Below are 22317 nucleotides of genomic sequence, written 5' to 3' on the forward strand. Positions count from 1 at the left end.
GGAGATAAACTAGCAATCTCTGTCTCCACGATCTTCTTCATCACTCTCCCCAGTATTTACAGTAGAGCCTGACACATAGTAGGTGGCCATGAATATTTCTGTTGAATGAATGGGTTTCAACGTTTTTGGTCAGTTATGGGGATCAAAAGCATATAGAACTTGGTTAAGCAATGGTGTCCTAGATATGACACAAAAAGCACAAGCAACAAAGAAAGAGTAAATTGGACTATATCAAAATTTTAAAATGTTTTCTTCTGCAAAAAAATACCATGAAGAAAGCAAAAAGGCACACCAAAGAGAGATCTTGGCAAATCATATATTTAATAAAAGTGTAGTATCCAGAATACAGAAAGAACTCTTACAACTCAACAACAAAAATACAAACAACCCAACTGAAAATCAGGTAAAGGACTTAAATAGACATTGTGCTAATGAAGATATACAAATAGCCAACAATCATATGAAAATATGCTCAATACCATTAGTCGTTAGGGAAATGCAAATCAAAACCACGATGAGATGCCACTTCAAACCCACTAGGAAGGCTATAACTTTTTTAAAAAGAAAATAACAAGTATTGACAAGGATGTAGAGAAAGTGAAACACTCATACACGTCTGGTGGGAACATAAAATGATACAGGTTCTGTGGAAAACATTTTGGCAGTTACTCAACAAGTTAAACATAGACTTGCCATATTACCCAGTAACTCTACTCCTAGGTATATAATGAAAAGAGTTGAAAAGGAGGGAACAACAGCAACAACAACAACAAAAAAAACAGGTGAATTGAGCAACACAAAAGCAAAGGGTATATAATTTTTCAAGAAGTAAAAAATGGTCAACTTTATTAAATACTTTTACAGGTAATATAGGGACAGACAAATGACGATTGACCTTGTTAGTAGAGAGGTCATTGGTACATTTGATAAGAAGGAAATTGAAAGAGTGGAAAATATTTTACTATAAACCTGGATGTGTATTAAGGAGAAAATGTGAGATCAGAAAGTGAGGGGCGGATAGACAATTTCTTTAGCGAGTTTTGGTGCTAAGGGGAGGAGAAATATGGGACTATAGCTGGAGGAGGATTTGGAATTAAGAGAGTGTATTTTTAAGAGGGTAGATTCTAGAATGCATCTAGCCAATATAAATGACTGAATGAAACTGACGACATAAAAATCCAAAGGGAAAATTGCAGAAGAAAAAATATTGAGAAAGCAAGAGGGGTATTCAGAGCACTAGTAGATGGGATCGGTAGCAAATGTGGAAATCTTGGCTTTCCATGAGAATGAGTAATATTTACAGATTCTACAGTGGAGAAGGAAATGATTATGGTATGATTACAAATGCAGGTAAGATGGTAGATTTGGTGGGGAAATATAAAAGAATTTTCTCTTGACTCTTCAGTTTTCTCAGTGAAGGATGAGCTAAGGGCATAAAATAACAAGAGAGAGGGTAGGGATTTGAGAAATTGAGGGGAAGATAAAGTATTGGATATTCATTTTGTATAATGGAAATGGGTGTATAATATGGAAGGATTGATCATTTAAGATATGTGGTCAAGAATTTAAGGTGAGATCAGTTAGCTTTGTCTTGTAAATTTCTACAGCAACATCCATCACTTGTATATAGGAACAAAGCAGGTAGATAGCTAAATTTAACAAGGGTTGTGGTTTTGCCAGGGAAGTACTAGGGTGGGAAAGTGGGTAGGGAGATGAAGGTTGATGAAAGTAAGTGATACTAATGATAAATTGGTAAGCAATGAGGAAATGCGAAAAGAGAAATGTGGCTGATGCTGAAAAGTAGTAGAATTCACAGATTGGAGTTCAAAATTGAAGAATTTTTAGAGTTGGGTGTGTGAAGGTGTGTATACATGCACGTGAGGGAGGTATTTTGCTAGGAAGGATAATCAGTTGTAGCCCAAGAGATGTATGTTATAAAATCAGGATTTCAGAGTTGCTGTAATTTTTGAGAATGTCAATGTCTAGTGCATGAGCATTAGAGTGAGTGGCTTAAGTATGATGGAAGAAAAATACCATTGGAATTGAGGGCATGAAAGGTTTGCAAAGCCAAAAATGCTGGAAGAATATCCACAAAGTTGACAGATGTTGAAGTTGCCAAGATGGTGGCAGTACTAAAAGTGGAGAAGAAGACTCTGGAAAGTGTCTAATGAATGAAGGTAAAGAAATAGATGGCGTAGCACATGATATTATCTAATAGCAAGAACTACAAATGAGCTCTGAATTTTGAAAGAGAAAGGAGCAGAAATGGTTTGAAAGTGACAGTGAGTCGACTCCTTGGGGTATGTGAGGAAAACTAACGTTTGCTCAAGAGGACTGCAGGGGAAGTGATTTCCTCAAGGCACAGCCATATTCCAGTCATAAAACAGAGATTAAGGGAACACGGAGAGAACAACTTGAAGCTACTGGGGAGTTTCTTAATGATAGACTATGAGTTACAGAGGGCAGGAAAGAAGCGCTCATGAAGTTGGGGAGAGGGTTGGGTCCAATTCCGTCAAGTGCAGAGCAATACGTGAATAAGGGTCTAGTTAATGATGGATAATCTGCAGGGTGGTGACTTAAGTAAAAGTGATAAGACAAGATGGACCTTGTGACTGCACGGCAGATTGGGAGGTGAGTAAAGCCCTCCAGACTACAGATTGCTTAATCTAGGCTGACCTAGAACTAAGAAGAATCCAGAAACACCACTGAAACCTGTTTCCTCTAAATATCATGTATCCTGTATGATGATCCAGCATTTCAAAGATAGACTAGTAAGGACATCTAAGAGGGTAGGCTTGAAAGGAAACTAGTGTGTTTGCTCAAGAGTGTGAGTGTGTATGAAAAATATCAACAGCAAATTCTAATGTCAGAGGGTTGCTACTATAGGCTTATGGAGCCATGCACTATTCTTGGACAACCCAAGGTGCCTGCACAGATGTGGCCCAGATGCAAGCACCAACACTTACTGGGCACCTGCAAAGCCAAAGCTGGGGAAGATGGAAGGCCAAGTGGAAGTGGTATTTTCCCAAGACAGGAATGTATTTACTTAGGCTTCCTAAATGGCAGGTGGACAAAAAATGGAAGAAAGGAAATTAAGCTTCTTTTTGCCTAACATCTCTCCTCAGGAGGAAGTACTTGGAGTTGTATTTCCTACGTAAATTCACCTGCTAAAACTCCAGGGAGCTCATCAGTGGGCAGATGTTCCCACCTAAGTATGGTTACCAGCAAACATTTATTCAAAATCATGGCTGCATCTGGCTCACATTAGAAGGGTTCTCTTTGTCATTGTCTTTTAAAAGAACAATTCCCCATGCTTATAAATCCAGACTCAGAACATCAATTCAACCAACCTCAGGAGCCCTGTGGCTACACCTTCCTGCTGGGAATCAGCATGGTCCCCAGACAATCAATTTCAGGAGTATTACCAAAGTGTTTTCATTTTCAGTGTTTATCCACTGGAATGTCTACGAGTGAAGAATAGACAGGGCAATACAATCCTAAGATTCAATTTCTTTCATCAAATACAAACTGTGTATATGAGCATCAAGGCAAGAGGATGGAGGACTTTAACTGAAATTCCAATAGATATCTAAGTGCAAATCCTGGAACCATCCCATGCTAGCATTGTGAGTTAGGATAGGTACTTAACCACTCTGAGCCTGTTTTCTGATCTCTAAAAAAAAAATAGAAGGATAATATCTCATACAGCTGTTGCAAAGATCAACTCAAATAATTCATGTACAGAATATAGCACAACAACCTACAGAATGGGAGAAAATATTTGTAAATCGTGTATCTGATAAGGGATTTTTATTCAGAATATATAAAGAACTCTTACATGCCTGTGATAAGAAGGTAAATAACCCAACTTTTAAAATGGGCAGAAGATCTAAATAGACATTTCTGCAAGGAAGATATACAAATGGCCAGCAAGCACATTAGAGACGCTTGACATCATTATTCATCAGGACAACACAAATGAATACCACAGAAAGATACCATTTCATACCCATGCGGATGGCTAGAATCCAAAAGTCAGATAATCATAACTGTTGGTGGGGATTTAGAGAAATCAGAACCATCATACACTGTTAGTGAGAATGTAAAATGGTATACCTGCTTTGGAAAAGTTTGGTAGTTTCTCAGAGGGTGAAACAGTGTTACTGTATGACCCACTTGTAGGTATATTCCCAAGATAAATGCAAATATATGTCCATACAAAAAGTTGTACATAAATATTCATAGAAGCAATATTCATAATACCCAAAGATGGAAACAACCCAAATGCCCAACAACTGACCAGTGGACAAACAAAATGTGGCAAATCCATACAACAGAATACTATTCAGACATCAAAAGCAATGAAGAACAAATATAAGCTACAATATGGCTGAACCTTAAAAACATTATGCTAAGTGAAAGAAGTCAGTCACAAAAGACCACATATTATGTGATTCTATTCATATGAAATGCTCAGAACAGGCAAATCTATAGATACAAAATAGATCAATAATTGCTTAAGGCTGAGGCAGAAGTTGTTGGGAGCATACGGGATTCACAGCTACAAGATACGAGGGTTTCTTTTTGAGGTGTTGAAAACGTTCTAAAATAGACTGGAGGGAACTTCAAGACGTCGGAAGAGTAAGACGTGGAGATCACCTTCCTCCCCACAGAAGCATCAGAAATACATCTACACGTGGAACTGCTCCTATAGAACACCCACTGAATGCTGGCAGAAGACCTCAGACCTCCCAAAAGGCAAGAAACTCCCCACGTAGCTGGGTAGAGCAAAAGAAAAAAAGAAAAAGCAGAGACAAAAGAATAGGAACGGGACCTGCACCAGTGGGAGGGAGCCTGAAGGAGGAAAGGTTTCCACACACTAGAAGCCCCTTCACTGGCGGAGACTACAGGTGGCGGACGGGGGCAGCTTCGGAGCCACGGAGGAGATCGCAGCAACAGGGGTGCGGAGGGCAAAGCGGAGAGATTCCCGCACGGAGGATCGGTGCCGACCAGTACTCACCAGCCCAAGAGGCTTGTCTGCTCACCTGCCGGGATGGGTGGGGGCTGGGAGCTGAGGCTTGGGCTTCGGTCTGAGCACAAGGAGAGGACTGGCAGTGTGAACACAGCCTGAAGGGGTTAGTACGCCACGTCTAGCCAGGAGGGAGTCCAGGAAAAGTCTGGAGCTCCCGCAAAGGCAAGAGACTTTTTCTTCCCTCTGTGTTTCCTGGTGCACGAGCAGAGGGGATTCAGAGCGCCGCCTAAAGGAGCTCCAGAGACGGGCGCGAGGCGCGGCTAGGAGCGCAGACCCCAGAGATGGGCATGAGATGCTAAGGCTGCTGCTGCCGCAACCAAGAAGCCTGTGTGCGAGCTCAGGTCACTATCCACACCTCCCTTCAGGGAGCCTGTGCAGCCCGCCACTGCCAGTGTCCCGTGATCCAGGGACGACTTCCCCGGGAGAACGCACGGCGTGCCTCGGGCTGGTGCAACGTCACGCCGGCCTCTGTCACTGCAGGCTCACCCTGCCTCCGTACCCCACCCTCCCCCCGGCCTGAGCGAGCCAGAGCCCCCAGAGCAGCGGCTCCTATAAACCCATCCTGTCTGAGCGAAGAACAGACGCTCTCAGGAGACCTACACGCAGAGGCGGGTTCAAATCCAAAGCTGAACCACGGGAGCTGTGCAAACAAAGAAGAGAAAGGGAAATCTCGCCCAGCAGCCTCAGGAGCAGCGGATTAAATCTCCACAATCAACTTGATGTACCCTGCATCGGTGGAACACCTGAATAGACAACGAATCATCCCAATTGGAGGAGGTAGACTTTGGGAGCAACGCTATTTATACCTTTTTTCCCTTTTTCTCTTTTTGTGAGTGTGTATGCGTGTGCTTCGGTGTGTGATTTTGTCTGTATAGTTTGGCACTTACCGTTTGTCCTAGGGTTCTGTCTATCCATTTTTTGTTTTTTTTTAGTATAGTTTTCAGCGCTTGTTATCATTGGTGAATTTGTTTCTTCGTCTGGTTTTGCTCTTCTTTCTCGTGTTTTTAATTCCTTAAAAAATTTTAATAATAAATTTTTGTTCTTTATTTTAATAACTCTTTAATAATTTAATTTAATTTAATTTTACATTTTTCTTTCTTTCTTTCTTTCTTTCTTTCTTTCTTTCTTTCTTTCTTTCTTTCTTTCTTTCTTTCTTTCTCCCTTTTATTCTGAGCCGTGTGCGTGACAGACTCTTGGTGCTCCAGCCAAGCGTCAGGGCTCTTCCTCTGATGTGGCAGAGGCAAGTTCAGGATATTGGTCCACCACAGACCTCCCAGCTCCACGTAATATCAAACGGTGAAAATCTCCCAGAGATCTCCATCTCAACACCAAGACCCAGCTCCACTAAATGACCAGCAAGCTACAGTGCTGGATACCTTATGCCAAACAACTACCAAGAAAGGAACACAACTCCACCCATTAGCAGAGAGGCTGCCTAAAATCATAGTAAGGTCACAGACACCCCAAAACACACCACCAGTCATGGACCTGCCTACCAAAAAGATAAGATCCAGGCTCATTGACCAGAACACAGGCACTGGTCCCCTCCACCAGGAAGCCTACACAACCCACTGAACCAACCTTAGCCACTGGGGACAGACAGCAAAAACAACGGGAACTACGAACCTGCAGCCTGTGAAAAGGAGACACCAAACACAGTAATATAAGCAAAATGAAAAGACAGAAAAACACACAGCAGATGAAGGAGCAAGGTAAAAACGCACCAGACCTAACAAATGAAGAGGAAATAGGCAGTCTACCTGAAAAAGTATTCAGAATAATGATAGTAAAGATGATCCAAAATCTTGGAAATAGAATGGAGAAAATACAAGCAAAGTTTCACAAGGACCTAGAAGAACTAAAGAGCAAACAAACAATCATGAACAGCACAATAAATGAAATTACATATCCTCTAGAAGGGATCAATAGCAGAATAAATGAGGCAGAAGATCGGATAAGTGACCTGGAAGATAAAATAGTGGGAATAACTACTGGAGAGCAGAATAAAGAAAAAAGAATGAAAAGAATTGAGGACAGTCTCAGAGACCTCTGGGACACGATTAAACGTACCAACATTCAAATTATAGGGGTTCCCAAAGAAAAAGAGAAAAAGAAAGTGACTGAGAAAATATTTGAAGAGATTATAGTTGAAAACTTCCCTAATATGGGAAAGGGAATAGTTAATCAAGTCCAGGAAGCACAGAGAGTCCCATACAGGATAAATCCAAGGAGAAACACGCCAAGAAACATAGTAGTCAAACTATCAAAAAGTAAATACAAAGAAAAAATATTAAAAGCAGCAATGGAAAAACAACAAATAACATAGAAGGGAATCCCCATAAGGTTAACAACTGATCTTTGAGCAGAAATTCTGCAAACCAGAAGGGAGGGGCAGGACATATTTAACGTGATGAAAGGGAAAAACCTACAACCAAGATTACTCTACCCAGCAAGGATCTCATTCAGATTTGACAGAGAAATTAAAACCTTTACAGACAAGCAAAAGCTAAGAGAATTCAGCAGAACCAAACCAGCTTTACAGCAAATGCTAAACCAACTTCTCCAGGCAGGAAACACAAGAGAAGGAAAAGACTTACAATAACAAATGCAAAACAATTAAGAAAATGGTAATAGGAGCATACATATCGATAATTACCTTAAATGTAAATGCATTAAATGCTCCCACCAAAAGACACAGACTGGCTGAATGGATACAAAAACAAGACCCGTATATATGCTGTCAACAAGAGACCCACTTCAGACCTAGGGAAACATACAGACTGAAAGTGAGGGGATGGAAAAAGATATTCCATGCAAATGAAAATCAAAAGAAAGCTGGAGTAGCAATTCTCATATCAGACAAAATAGACTTTAAAGTAATGACTTACAAGGGACAAAGCAGGACACTACATAATGATCAAGGGATCGATCCAAGAAGAAGATATAACACTTGTAAATATTTATGCACCCAACATAGGAGCACCTCAATACATAAGACAAATACTAACAGCCATAAAAGGGGAAATCGACAGTAACACAATCATAGTAGGCGACTTTAACACCCCACTTTCAACAATGGACAGATCATCCAAAATGAAAAAAAAATAAGGAAACACAAGCTTTAAATGATACATTAAACAAGAAGGACTTAATTGATATTTATAGGACGTTCCATCCAAAAAAGTCCAGAGATAAACCCATGTACACATGGTCACCTTATCTTGATAAAGTAGGCTAGAGTATACAATGGAGGAAAGACAGCCTCTTTAATAAGTGGTGCTGGGAAAACTGTACAGCTACATGGAAAAGAATGAAATTAGAACACTCCCTAATGCCATACAAAATAATAAACTCAAAATGGATTAAAGACCTTAATGTAAGGCCAGACACACTAAAACTCTTAGAGGAAATAAAAGAAGAACACTCTTTTGAGATAAATCACAGTAAGATCTTGTTTGACCCACCTCCTAAAGAAATGGAAACAAAACTAAAAATAAACAAATGGGACCGAGTGAAACTTAAAAGCTTTTGCACAGCAAAGGAAACCATACACAAGATGAAAAGACACCCCTCAGAATGGGAGAAAATATTTGCAAACGAAGCAACTGACAAAGGATTAGTCTCCAAAATTTACAAGCAGCTCATGCAGCTCAACATCAAAAAAACAAACCACCCAATCCAAAAATGGGCAGAAGACCTAAATAGACATTTTTCCAAAGAGATACACAGATTGCCAACAAACACATGAAGGAATGCTCAACGTCGTTAATCATTAGAGAAATGCAAATCAAAACTACAATGTGGTATCATCTCACACCGGTCAGAATGGCCATCATCAAAAAATCTACAAACAATAAATGGACAACCTGGAAGAAATGGACAAATTCTTAGAGAAGGTGTGGAGAAAAGGGAACCCTCATACACTGTTGATGGGAATGTAAATTGATACAGTCACTAAGGAGAACAGTATGGAGGTTCCCTAAAAAACTAAAAATAGAACTACCATATGACCCAGCAATCCCACTATGGGGCATATATCCTGAGAAAACCATAATTCAAAAAGAGTCATGTACCACAATGTGCATTGCAGCTCTATTTACAATAGCCAGGACTTGGAAGGAACCTAAGTGTCCATCAACAGATGAATGGATAAAGAAGATGTGGCACATGTATACAATGGACTATTACTCAGCCATAAAATGGAACGAAACTGAGTTATTTGTAGTGAGGTGGATGGACCCAGAGTCTGTCATACAGAGTGAAGTAAGTCAGAAAGAGAAAAACAAATACCGTATGCTAACACATATATATGGAATCTTTAAAAAAAAATGGTCATGAGGAACCTAGGGGCAAGACGGGAAAAAAGACGCAGACCTGGGCTTCCCTGGTGGTGTACTGCTTGAGAATCCGCCTGTCGATGCAGGGGACACGGGTTCGTGCCCCGGTCTGGGAGGATCCCACATGCCACGGAGAGGCTGGGCCCGTGAGCCATGGCCACTGAGCCTGCGCGTCCGGAACCTGTGCTCCACAACGGGAGAGGCCACAACAGTGAGAAGCCCGTGTACCGAAAAAAAAAAAAAAATGTCGCAGACCTACTAGAGAATGGACTTGAGGACACGGGGAGGGGGAAGGGTAAGCTGGGACAAAGTGAGAGAGTGGCATGGACATATATACACTACCAAATGTAAAACAGATAGCTAGTGGGAAGCAGCCACATAGCACAGGGAGATCAGCTCAGTGCTTTTTGACCACCTAGAGGGGTGGGATAGGGAGGGTGGGAGGGAGGGAGACGCAAGAGGGAGGGGATATGGGTATATACGTATATGTATAGCTGATTCACTTTGTTATAGAGCAGAAACTATTACACCATTGTAAAGCAATCATACTCCAGTAAAGATGTTAAAAAAAAGTGTGTTTGTTCAAAATAAATAAATAAATAACTTTCCTAACTGCTTAGGAAAGTTATTTCTCCTTCCTATGAAATGAAAATTGATCTATAAGGGCACTTAGTATTGACTATAAATTCCAGTTCTGTCAGTGATGGTATCTGGCGCATGAGGGGCACCCAAGTTAGGGAGCTTTTGGTTAATTTCCCTGGGCCATATAGAGCAAAGTGTTCTCTCAAATACTCTCTGGAAATTCGGAGCCTCAAATATGTTTGCCACCTTCCCCCAAGTCATCACATTTATTAACATCCTTGTCTTATTTTTCTAGAAGCAGGAGCTTCTAGCAGATCTTTTCCCTTTGTGAAAGGATGTATTTCTGTGTGAGGTGGATCTAGGCCACCTTAGTCTGTCCTCTAATGTTCACTCAGTAGCACTCTACCTGGTTGATAATATGTTTGAGGCCAACTTCCTGCAATGTTTTTCTTTTTCTTTTCTTTTTTTTTACCTTAGGAGCACTGTATAATAAAAACTCCATTAAAGATGCAAAACCAAAGTGAGCCATGAAGCAAGACACGATGGGGCCTATCAGCATTCCTAAGCGGGTTCAAGGCGAAAGCATTTCAGAGGGAGTTAAACAACAGTCATTATAGCTATCTTTGTTGACCTCTGACTCTATATGCCAGTCACTGTGTTTGACAAACATTAATTCTCATAAAACTTCTGTCATGTTGACATTATTATCTCCCTTTTACAAATGGGGAAAGAGGTTCACATAAATTAAATGACTTTCTCAGGGCAACAGCTAGTAAGTTTCAGGGCTGGATTTGTATCCAAAATAAAGTGGGTTTTGTTTGGTTTTTTTACTCTATTTTCTTCTTAGTAGTACTGCATACATTTATTATTTATATGTATTATAAAGGATAAAATAATTTTGGACTCCTCTCTCACACAACATGAAGTTCTGTATGATCTAAAGATAAAAATGTTGAAGTAAAATATATATATTATGGAAAACGTATGTATAATCTAGGAGTCAAGAAAAATTTCTGTGCAAGCTGGAAAACCTAGACACTCTGGAGAAATGACTGACATATTTGAGTGCTTAAAACTTAAAATGTAATCATATGGCAAACGTAAAGGTAAATAAAACCAGAAGACAAATAATAGAGGAACATATATTTGTAAGACACACGACAGATAAAGGGTTCAATACCGAACATATAAAAAATTTCCTACACATTAATAAGAAAAGACAAACACCCTAATTGAAAGTGGTTAAAAAGGGTAAAAAGGGCTGTTCAAGGAGGCAGAAAACCCCCTTGCCAATAAACAAGTGAAATTACTCAACTTTACTAGCAATCAGGCATATTGAAATTAAATTAACAAAGAAATATCACTTTAAGACCATTAAACATGTTATCACACATTGCTGGAGTGTTGTGGAGGTTAATATGTTATCTCATACATTTGCCGAGGGAAACGTGCAGTATATTAAAGCCATTTGGAAGTCAATCTGGCAACCCCTATTAAAATTAAGAATTTACATAAACTTTAACTTAGCAATTCCATTTCCGGGGCCTTCTTCCATAGAAGATAAAAGCACGGGTATATAACAGTGAATATGAACAAAATAAATTTTATGTATATATTCAGATTAATTGCAACGTTTTTTCTAGTAGCCAAAAAACTGGAATCAACTTGAATGTCCTCAATAGAGGAATGGTTTAATAAGTTGTCTTTCACTCAAACCATTGCATTTTACATAACTAGTTTAAAAAGTGTGTTAAGTCTATACCAGACGATGTGGAAAACATTTCTCTGAAATATTTCTAAGTGAGAAAAACTACGTGCAGTAAAGAGTAAAATAGTACCCCTATATGTTTTTATGCATACATATGTATGTTACCTTATTTATGAACATAGACAAAGATATGCAAAGATTCACACCAGGCTTTTAACACTGCTTATCCAGTGGAGGAGTGGCTAATGAAGTGTAAAAATCCTATAGATGTACAGGCTTTCTCAATATTTATGTATATGTATGAATATATACATATATAATTCTCAACATTTATATATAATTGCTTTATGTAAATGCACATGTAAATTACATATGTGTAAAGCCATGTACAAAGAGGTAGTTGCTGAAAGTGTGCATATCATAGAGAGTGTTTTGAGTTTTTAGTGTTTAGGGTTCTTTTTTTTTTAACTTTCTTTCTTGTACTTTGAGTTTTTCAAATTAAAAATTTTACATGATTTTAAGTTTAACATTTTCTAAAGCAAACATTATAGAGCAGGTTAAGGAAATGATCCAGTATCTACAGAATGATTTGTTTGTTCAGTCCTCCAGCAGTTCATCAAACTACATTGAGCAGCAACCGTGACATTGTGTCAGGTGTGTTAAAGTGGTTGGGATTACAGAGATGAATGAAATATGCTCCTTCTTGTTGTATATTACAACAAGACAAACATATAAATGAACCATTCTAATACAATATGGCTATTGCTTTAATATAAGAATTTGTAGGACCCTAGGGGCAATGAACTCTGCAGGCATTGGTGGTAGAGAGGCTTCAGAGGGAAAGAACCATTTGAGCTTAGCCTTAAAGACTGAGGATGCTTTCATCACTCACCAGCCTTAGGTGGGGAAGGGAAAGCAATCCCTTCAAAGAGGAAGGAATCAACATCTAGTCCTATTTCATTCATCAAGAATGTGGAGGAGGAAGTAAACAGTTTATTATTTATAGTCTCAAATGATGGTAATGTGTGGAAGATGGGCAAATGGAACAAGAGACTTTGGAAGAGTCCTGATCAGGAACTAATAAAATGAGAACCTGCTTTGAAACATGCAAGCAGGTTTTTCTGAGGGAAGAAGAACTCTAAGCTGCGTTTAATGAAAGGAAGCAACTGTCAAAGCAATCTGACTAGGTTCAGTACATTAGGTTTGCAGTTGGGGAAGAAATATGGGTTGCTGTTCAGTTAGGACCTGTGGAAGAGGTTGGAGAAAAGGGGATAGGTATTCAAGCAATGATTCATTAGGTAGACAGAAGAGAATGTTAGAAATCAGACACTACAGCCACTTACTGAATAAATTCATCATAAGCCATATACAGACACATTATAAAGTATCTAAAGGTACCAGAATGCTTGACCATTGATGTAAGGTGCCCCAAAATACTGTGTCTTCAAGGAAAACACAAGGGTTCAGTACTCATGGGTTAGCAGCAGTTAACATAAGACACACTAGCTTTTGGGGAGTGGGGGAGAAAGAAGCAAGGATTATGCATGTATGTATTTATATCATAGATGATAACAACAGAAGCCATTTAATCAAATGCTTATTATTGGCCTAATATAATGTCAGGTGTTTTACATAAATTACCTCATTTAATCCCAGCATGGCTCTAAGATCTAGATACATGTTCCTATCATTCCCTTTTTACAGATGAGGAAACTAAGTCTTACAGGAGTTAAAAAAGGTACTCAAGGTCAAATAGCTTTTAGGTGGTGAAGCTGTAAATTGAGATCGGACTTTAAATCCTATGCTCCCAACTGCTCAACTAGACACTAAGTTATATTCCCCCTGCTAAACCCTAGTCCCAGCCATCATCATATCACACCTGTATTGTCCCAACAGCCTGTCAGCCCTCTGGTCCTACACAGTTCACAACATCCAGTGAACTTTCTAAAACATACATCAGACGACATCACTATCCTTTATCAAACCATCCAGTGGCCCTCCACTGCACGTAAGATAAAATCCAAGTTCTTACCCTGCAGGTCCCTAAGTGACCACTTCTCTGCCAGCCTCTCCAGTCTCGGTCATCAATCACCGCTCTGCCCCTCTCTGACTGCTCTCCAGTCACTCAGCCTTCTGCTCTTCCTCAACACACTGTTCTCGTTCTGGCCTCACGGCATTGCTACTTGCTAGTCTACCTAAAATGCTCTTCTTCAAAGTCTTCACACAGCTGACTCGACATCATTATTCAGATCTTGATTCAAATATCAGCTCCTTAGAGAAGGTTCCCCACACCAACAACAAGAACGACCCCTTTGCCCATGAAAACAGAAGTTACTTGAGGACAGGAACTATTGATTTCATGTTCTTCACTCTAATTCCAGAACCAAGAGTAATATCTGACACCTACTAGGCACTCAGGACAAATTTGTTTCCTGAAATACTGGTATCTTTTTTAAAGTGTCATACTCATATGCCTATGAGTATATCTACATATATATATATATATATTTATGGATATGTGAGCTTTTTCTCACCTCACAGAAGTGGAATGTACATCCCTCACCCAAAATTTGGTTTGAATGTCAAGACTAATGATGCCACACATATACCAAGAAGGTATGAAAAGGATTATTACTCACATAATGAGTTATGCATCAAAAATGCAGTTAGACCAAAAAAAGAAAAAACTGGTAACTCTGAAGTAATGGGTAATTAGATGGTTGTGATTCTTTCATTCTATAGATATAGGTATAGATATAGAAATAATTGAAACATCAAGTTCTACACGTTAAGTATATACAATATTTATTTATCCATTATTCCTCAATAAAACTGAAAAAATGGGATCAGTCTCAATGACAACTTACCCATGGTGTTTGTCTGATAACTAAAACATTGCGTGGTTTATTTAATTTAATTTGGACTTGTTTATGTAAGCCATTATGGCACCTGCAGCATGAGACCAATAAGAAAGGTGAACGTTCCATTGAATATCTAGTACTATCAAGAGCTAGTACTATATATTCTGAGAAGTGAAATGAGTGCCTTAGTCTCTCTATCAATGTGCAGAACTTCAAAGAAGGTAAAGAGTGCTATGGTGAGACATTGTATTGTGGCTTTAATATGTGCAGAAGATGTGTGCCCTTGATTTATATTTTGGGTATCCGTGAGGCAAGAGATTCTATGAGTTCTTTACCCCAAATGAGGCAACCTTGGAGAAGGAATTGTTTGCATTGGCCAGAACAGATGGTCAGACCGCTGGCAGTGGCCCAAAGATTTATAAAAATGTGAAGATGAGGCCAATTGTTGGCTAAGACATGGCCAAGTGCTAAGATAACTGGCTAAAGTTTGGCCAACTGAGCTGATCCTGTGTCCTTTCCTTTATCAGGAACATTCTGATTAAGAGATGAAAAGCAGCAAGAGTCAAGCAAGCTCCATTAAGTGTGACAGTGGCAATGCCATTGGTTAAGTGAATGAACCCCCTTTGGTATTCACTGTGTTGAGCCTAAGGGGCTCCCCATGTATCCAAGTGTTCTAAAAGATGACCTCCTCTAGCACTGTGGCATCCGGCAAGGGATCCAGCACAGGGGACGTTACCCTCTCCTGAAAGTAGGGTATGCAGAGAGCCCAGGTTCAGCTCCATCCTGTAGCAAGGAGGCCTCACTAGCTGTGCTGGGCTTGCAGAGTGCTGTTTCCATGATCAAAGGCCTAACGGGCAGCTGTATACTGAGGGTCACAGGTTCAGGACCTGAGATAGTCTATATTTCCAGGAAAGTCCAGTATGCACCCACCAATTTCTACACTGATGGCATACTGCATTGGGCCAAGGAAGGTAGTTCCTTGTATCAGAAGCCCATGCAACTAACTGCCATCACTGATGGTAGAGGGACTCCAAGATATATGAGAGAAGGTTGCTAAAGCTCCCACAGTGAAGGAATCCCGGGGGGCCGTAACAGGAATGCCTGTTCTATGGCCATTCAGGCAGATTCTAGTATCTTTTTACCGGGGGTCTCATTCAAGTTGGGCCTATTTTCAAGTTACAGAACAAAAAAAAAGCTTTGTAAATGAGGAGTGTTGCCTCCAGAATCTAAACATGTCGAAAACATGTTGGGCTTGTTTTAACAATGTGGGTCCTAAGAAGACTAAAAGCTGTTTCTTGACACTGTCAGGACTGGAGCAGCCCTCAACTTACTAAATAATTTTCAGGAGCTTAACTGAAGTGGTGGGGCCCTGTACTATGGGTCTCATGTGAATCTCCTCAAAGGAGGATGTCATTAGTGTGATGTCATAACTGTGTACCCGAAAAAAGTTAGAGCTGGTTAAAATATTGCCTGTGAAGACTATGTGAGATGGCAGGCGTGGAGACTGAGCCCATTGAGTACCCAGGTGAAGGTGTATTGTGTCCCTTTAAAGGTGAAGGTTAACTGCAGCTGAGAGGTTGTTGAACTAGGCACTGAATAGAACATGCTAGCCAAATACTTTGCTCTAACTGCAAAGTATTTACCAGTTACTTATTTATTATTGGGTGGAATCAGTCATTTCAATAGGTGGGGCCATGACGCCAAGGGTACGAATTCACACTGAGGCACCGGTCCTGTTTTGCCGGGTTTAAGAACAAGTAAAACTTGGCTGTTAAATGCAGCAGAAGTGGGGATAACCACACCTTCTCTAACTAGGTCTTATATAATGGGTTTCAATCTGTGAAAACCGTGCTTTCCTTTAGATTGAACCTTTTCTTAAACACTGAGGTGAAAGGTATTATTTTAACTAGGGGGAAAGGTCCATAGAGTCCCATAGTTTTCAAGCTGATTATAAGGGCCAGAGACTTAACTTGATTACTTATTGGGTCAGGTTCTCCACGTGCACTAGAGGATATTTTAGGGTAATGGATGTCTTGGCTATGGAAAAGTTAGGCATGGAAATAATTTGGATGGTTCAGGTTAGGCATATCTGTTTCTATTTTATGTTCACCTACTCCCTGGCTGGGAGTGGATGAACATAAAGTGTGGCCAGATGTGGGCCAGAAGGGGAAGGGGAATTAATGAGGCTTCAAAACTGTCCATTGTCAAACATCAAAAGTGGAATCAGATGATGACACACACTGCCACCACCCATACAGCACCCCTCTCCCCATCTGGGACCTCCCAAACACACACGGAAACACCAAGTCCATTTCCTCCTCACCAGCAGGATAAAGTGTTCAGGAAGAAATCTGTCTTCAGAGCTCAGTCCTCACCCAGTCCTTATTCCCGGTGTCTGGCTAACTATGGACTGGCTGGTCTGGGCCCCAAACTGGCAGGATACTACCTCCCTCCCTTCTCACACGCCTGCCCCTTCCTGCCTTCCTTCAGTCCCCATCACCGAAGAACAGACAGAGATACACACACATCTTTCTACAACAGCTTGTACATCAATAGCTGAGGGCTTTTTTATTTGGTCTCTACACAGGTGACCATGTCTCCAGTGCTTTCTCTGGAGAGACAACAGAGACAGCAAGGTCTCAGTCACCTGATAGACCCAGGGCAGCACTTTATGAACTGCTGGAAGAGCCCTCTGGGACGTTTTCATCCTCCTCTGGCTCTTTAGTCATTGTTGTACTCCGCCAGTAATACAATGCTAGCATCTTTGACTTCTTCTGTGTAGAACCTCTTCCCGAATTCTGACGACGGACTGATTTTCTTAACTCGACCACCTCCTGAATCTGGTCGGAAAACAAAGTGATACAGAAAGAGATTGATTTGGGGAAAGAGGATGGGAAGGAGAACTTTGAGAGAATGGGTGTGGATTGAGAAGGTGTTTGTGCCAGGGAAGGGCTGGGTAAGTCTTGGTTGGGGGATGAAGAGGAGGCACGTGAGTCGGGTAATCTGACCTCTTCCATCTTATAGCCCTGGAGTGGAGAATTCACCCTCTCCCTTCTGCGTTGGCCCCCCGGTGTTTGTTGCTCTGACCTCTCGGTGTTTGTCCGTGCATCACGGTTAGGCTCCTGGGGGACTGTAGTTTCCTCTGCCATGTCAGTAGCAACAGTGTGCTCTACTCCAAGGCTCCTGGCCTCTCTAAATATACCCTGCCAGGACAATGAAGAGCCACACCCATCAGTTTTGATTGGTCAGCCAATGGTAGCGCTGGGGTGACTGTGACATCACAAAGCACTGAAGATACGTGGGGGGAGGGGAGGGGTGCAGAGGAGTCTAGGTGCTCTGGTTAGAGAAAGGGAGTGCTTCCTCAACACCCAGTAAAGAGCCTTCCCAAATTGACCTTCCACTCTTCCTCATCTTCTCTGGTTCAATCCTTGTGGTGCACATGTTAGGGAGAAGGTGTTCCCTCCAAACCATTCCACATGGCCACCCCCATTCAGTGTTTAATTCTGTTGTCTCCCAGATCTCATCACCTGGTATTGTGTGGTTTTTAAAAACTTTTTATTTTAGAACAGTTTTAGGTTTACAGAGTAATTGTGAAGATCATATTCATACACTCCACAACAAATTTCCCTTCTTAACATTGCACATTAGTATGGTACAATTGTTCAACTTAGTGAAGCAACACTGAAAGAGTATTATTAACTAAAGTCTGTACTTCATCAGATTTCCTTTTTTTTTAAATGTTGAGCCTTCATTTAATTAATTTATTTTTATTTTTGGCTGTGTTGGGTCTTCGTTTCTGTGTGTGGGCTTTCCCTAGTTGTGGCAAGCAGGGGCCACTCTTCATCGTGATGGGCGGGCCTCTCACTGTCGCGGCCTCTCTTGTTGCGGAGCACAGGCTCCAGATGCGCAGGCTCAGCAGCTGTGGCTCACGGGCCTAGTTGCTCTGCGGCATGTGGGATCTTCCCAGATCAGGGCTCGAACCCATGTCCCCTGCATCATCTGGCAGATTCTCAACAACTGTGCCACCGTGGAAGCCCCAGATTGCCTTATTTTTTACCTAATGTTCTTCTTCTGTCCCAGGATCCCAACCAAGATTCTACATTCAATTTAGTCATTCCATGTTATAACTTCTTAGGCTCCTCTTGGCTGTGACAGTTTTTTAGACTTCTTGTTTTTGAAGACTTTGACAGTTTGGGGTCTTGTGTTTTGTCTTTTACATTAGGTCTGCAGATGTTATTGCTCTTATAGGTAAAAGTTTTTATAAGTTTCTTCTTCCAGAGAACCTCAAATCAAGTGAGTACCATCAGTGTTATAGACTTCCCCGTGGCAATGGTTGAACTAATCTCTTGGCTTTGTCACAGAGGTGACACAAATATTTTCCTCTAAAGCTCTGAGGATCAGGATCATTTTTATTTATGACAGAGGCACAGGGGCAGCAGCAGAAGCATTTTGTAAGGTACTAGTGGGTCATTTACTTTTAGAAGTATGACCTCAGCATCCCACATAGTTAACGGCTCTTTCTCCACACGAGTGACCATCCAATGGACCTGTATATTGAACAGACTGTCAGTCTTTCTCCTGAGCTCTATATAGAAAGGGGGCCAACATGTGCTTGAGACACAACCAGTGTTCACAAGGTAAGAGTCATTTCTTTGAGGTTAGTATCAGTCGCACCTTATTTTGGAATTGAAACACGTGATTCAACCTGAGAATCACAAATAGGTCCAGGTTGAGACACAGGATTCAGGACTGCTTTAAGGAAGGTCCCAATCCAAGAATCCTTTCACTATATGCCAAGTGGCTAAACTGACTTATGTTGGTCAAAGCTTTAGCAGACACTCAGTAGGACTAACAAATGCAGCACAAAGAAGCAAGTTCAAAGCACAAGCTAGCCAGCAGGCAGTAGCCCAAGTGCCTGTTCACCAGCATAGAGCAGAGCCAGTTAGAAAGCCAAAGCAAGAGAAGAAAGACCCCCGGTGGTAAGGGATAGCACCTTGATGTCCTGCTCACAGGACCAGTTGTTGTAATCACACCACAGAGACAGGATGGACCCTTCAACCCAAATTCGGTTTGGATGTCGAGACTGATAACACATACACCTAGAGAGTATGAAAAACCTTACTACATAAGGAGGCTTTCTGGGGAGAGCAGGGCAGGCTCTCAAGCAGGTTCAAGAATGGCTTGAGAGAGCAGAAGAAGGAGACTGGCTTGGCTTTTATGGTGGTGAGGGGATGACGCTGGAGTGTTCCCACACACAGGTCAGGTTTTGCACAGCCTGAACTTCCTCCTGGCCCACAGAAGAGAGAGTACCTGAGCTTTCTTATCCGATCTAGGGAAGCAGGGGAAGAGGCAGTGGTAGGGCTCTTTTATAGAATAATGTTGTGTAAATGCAAGGTGTTTAGCACAGTTTAGAATTCTCATAACCATTATAACCACACTTATATTGTTTTCAGTTAAACTACGTTTCACTAGGTTAGTATTTCCCAAATTATGGTCCTTTAAATATTATTTAAGGTGGCTTAGAATTATCTTGGTTCATCACAGAGAAACTGTGTAGAAAGAGAAAAGACTGCTAGCCTCAGGAGGTCTGACACACTGGTCACAAAAGAGCAGACTTCATTGTACTATCTGCTGAATTATGAGGGGTTTCTAACATGTTTCCCATCCTGGGTGACTACTGTAGCACCCAAAGACTGTAATAATAATTACCGAAACTAACATTTATTGACTACTAACTCTATGTAGGAATAATGCTAAATACCCATATACATATTTAATCCTCGTCACAACCCTATTGAGATATGTGGCAAAAGAGTGGTTTCTGTCATTTCTGCCAGGACATCTCCATTCCAATTGCAGAAGCAGAAAAGAGCATATAGGAGGGCACATGGGAATATTTATGGGCCAGGCTCAAAAGGGGTATGCATTACTCCTGCTCACATTTCCTTGGGAAAAACTCACATGGCCACATCTAACTACAAGAGAAAATGAGAATTGTAGTCTAGCTGGTAGAAGAGGAGAACTTAAATGTTGGAGATAAGCTAGCAATCTCTGTCTCCACCATCTTGTTCATCACTCTCCCCAGTATTTACAGTAGAGCCTGGCACATAGTAGGTGGCCATGAATATTTCTGTTGAATGAATGGGTTTCAACTTTTTTGGTCAGTTATGGGGATCAAAAGCATATAGAACTTGGTTAAGCAATGGTTTCCTAGATATGACACAAAAAGCACAAGCAACAAAGAAAGAGTAAATTGGACTATATCAAAATTTTAAAATGTTTTCTTCTGCAAAAAAATACCATGAAAAAGCAAAAAGGCACACCAAAGAGAGATCCTGGCAAATCATATATTTAATAAAAGTGTAGTATCCAGAATACAGAAAGAACTCTTACAACTCAACAACAAAAATACAAACAACCCAACTGAAAATCAGGTAAAGGACTTAAATAGACATTGTGCTAATGAAGATATACAAATAGCCAACAAACATATGAAAATATGCTCAATACCATTAGTCGTTAGGGAAATGCAAATCAAAACCACGATGAGATGCCACTTCAAACCCACTAGGAAGGCTATAACTTTTTTAAAAAGAAAATAACAAGTATTGACAAGGATGTAGAGAAAGTGAAACACTCATACACGTCTGGTGGGAACATAAAATGATACAGGTTCTGTGGAAAACATTTTGGCAGTTACTCAACAAGTTAAACATAGACTTGCCATATTACCCAGTAACTCTACTCCTAGGTATATAATGAAAAGAGTTGAAAAGGAGGGAACAACAGCAACAACAACAACAACAAAAAAAAGAGGTGAATTGAGCAACACACAAGCAAAGGGCAGATAAGGTTTCAAGAAGTAAAAAATGGTCAACTTTATTAAATACTTATACAGGTAATATAGGGACAGACAAATGACGATTGAACTTGTTAGTAGAGAGGTCATTGGTACATTTGATAAGAAGGAAATTGAAAGAGTGGAAAATATTTTAATATAAACCTGGATGTGTATTAAGGAGAAAATGTGAGATCAGAAAGTAAGGGGCGGATAGACAATTTCTTTTGCGAGTTTTGGTGCTAAGGGGAGGAGAAATATGGGACTATAGCTGGAGGGGGATTTGGTACTAAGAGAGTGTATTTTTAAGAGGGTAGATTCTAGAATGCATCTAGCCAATATAAATGACTGAATGAAACTGATGACATAAAAATCCAAAGGGATAATTGCAGAAGAAAAAATATTGAGAAAGCAAGAGGGGTATTCAGAGCACTAGTAGATGGGATCGGTAGCAAATGTGGAAATCTTGGCTTTCCATGAGAATGAGTAATATTTATAGATTCTACAGTGGAGAAGGAAACGATTATGGTATGATTACAAATGCAGGTAAGATGGTAGATTTCGTGGGGAAGATATAAAAGAATTTTCTCTTGACTCTTCAGTTTTCTCAGTGAAGGATGAGATAAGGGCATAAAATAACAAGAGTGAGGGTAGGGTTTTGAGAAATTGAGGGGAAGATAAAGTATTGGATATTCATTTTGTATAATGGAAATGGGTGTATAATATGGAAGGATTGATCATTTAAGATATGTGGTCAAGAATTTAAGGTGAGATCAGTTAGCTTTGTCTTGTAAATTTCTACAGCAACATCCATCACTTGTATATAGGAACAAAGCAGGTAGATAGCTAAATTTAACAAGGGTTGTGGTTTTGCCAGGGAAGTACTAGGGTGGGAAAGTGAGTAGGGAGATGAAGGTTGATGAAAGTAAGTGATACTAATGATAAATTGGTAAGCAATG

This window comes from Mesoplodon bidens (assembly GCF_964165515.1).
Source record: "Mesoplodon bidens genome assembly, chromosome: X".
NCBI classification, from domain to species: Eukaryota; Metazoa; Chordata; class Mammalia; order Artiodactyla; family Ziphiidae; genus Mesoplodon; species Mesoplodon bidens.